At 35.5% G+C, this 1,753-nt stretch overlaps 1 non-coding gene across 1 annotated transcript; it reads right to left on the reverse strand.

Annotated features, from left to right (window-relative positions):
• Positions 1-483: 483 nt before the first annotated feature.
• TRNAK-CUU lies at positions 484-556 on the reverse strand. Its single transcript has one exon. It is a non-coding gene; the product is annotated as a tRNA-Lys (tRNA).
• Positions 557-1,753: the final 1,197 nt, after the last annotated feature.

The following is a 1,753-nucleotide window of genomic DNA, read 5'->3' on the forward strand; positions in this document are numbered from 1 at the left end:
GACAATTATCTCAAATGTCAAATATGGGTAAAATTTTATTTATTTAACGACAATTATGATGGTGTTCTCACATTTTTTTTGTTAGGTTTTGAATAGTGACCAGTTAGTTAAACCTCTTTTCTAATAAACTTGAGGAAGAATCATATCTATATTATTGTATCATGAAATAGGCTACCTTGGACCAACCTAGAATTAATATCCTATTTATTGTTTTAGCAGCTTATTTATGAAACATTATATTATTCGATTTTATAACTCCAGCACAAGTGAAATAATATATTTCATTTAAAAATAAAATTTTCAAATGTTATTCAACGATGATTATAAGTTAAATGATATAGAATTTATATATAAAACTACATTGAAAAAAATTAGCTGACCCTATTCCTATATGTAATAGGGTAAGGGGGAGGTAGGGTAGTAGACTGCCGCCAACACTAGGTTGAGAGTAACTTTCGTGGAAGACCTCCGGCAATTATGAATTGCCCACCGTGGGACTCGATCCCACGGCCACAAGGTTAAGAGCCTTGCACTCTACCAACTGAGCTGGACGGGCAATTCATATAAACTACATTGAAAACGATTTTAATTTTTAGATAAATATTGATTCCAGTTTTCTACCCATCATTAGGGTTTCTTGGCCGCTTGGACCGTTTGCTTTCATTTATTTGTTTTTCCTTGTTGGCTTGATTCCAGTGTTTAAGTGGTCGTGATGGCAGATATTTAGAATGAGTTAACAGGTCTCAATTTGGGAGTTGAGGAAGAGGAAGTGTTGGATATTGTCTGCCTGGATTCTGCGTCGTTTGTATAATTTGATTTATGCTTGATGGGCATATTCTTAACTACGGGTAATATTAATTTTCAAGCAATGAAAATAGTAATGGCGAATGTTTGGCACCCTATTGGTAACATCTTGATTACCGATTTCGAATAAGGTTATTACCTATTCAGGCTGTTTAATGATGTTGATGTAGATCGAATCTGGAAGGAGGAGCCTTGTATTTTAATTCTCATTTGTTGATTCTCCATCGCCTAACCCAAGGGGAGGATCCAAAAATAGTGGATCTGAATTCGGTGGCTTATTGGGTGTTGATTAATGACTTGCCAATTGGCTTTATTTCAAAACAAGTTGAGGTGCAATTTTGAAATTTTATTGGAGTTTTTATGGAGTTCGATGTGGCAGCGATAACACTGGGTTAAAGGGGTTGTTTGTGGGTTAGGGTTCTATTGGATGTGAGGAAGACGTTGAAGTAAAAGAAGAAGACAACATTCCCAAATGGGGTTTTCACGTATGCAACCTTTCAGTATGAGAAATTAAAACTATTTTGTTTCTTATGTGGGAAATTGGGACATGGAGAAGGTTTTTGTTCCTTGCAAGTTCTACAGCCAAAACAAGATCTTATCCCACAATGGGATGTTTCGCTAAGAGCATCGTTGAGGCGTCAGAATTATGCTCCCAGCCCTTGGCTACAAGAGGAGAGTGATTTGAGAGACTCGGATAGTGTGCCAAACTCAGAAGGAACTTCTAATGAAACAAACAAGAGTGTAAAGGGGTGACAAAGGCAGCTTTGTAATACCCCAAATATTGGGTCGGTGACCATAATAAAAGAATTAAAAATTGTGGGATTAAATTGAATAAATGGTAAAGTATAAGAAATGATTTAGAAATTTTGTTTAAGATTAATTAGTAAGAATGGAAGAATGAAAGGGGCATTTTGGTCATTTAGAGGGAAATGGATTTAAGATTTATTTT

This window comes from Hibiscus syriacus, unplaced genomic scaffold, assembly GCF_006381635.1.
Source record: "Hibiscus syriacus cultivar Baekdansim isolate YM2019G1 unplaced genomic scaffold, ASM638163v2 tig00111463_pilon, whole genome shotgun sequence".
In the NCBI taxonomy this organism is placed as follows: Eukaryota; Viridiplantae; Streptophyta; class Magnoliopsida; order Malvales; family Malvaceae; genus Hibiscus; species Hibiscus syriacus.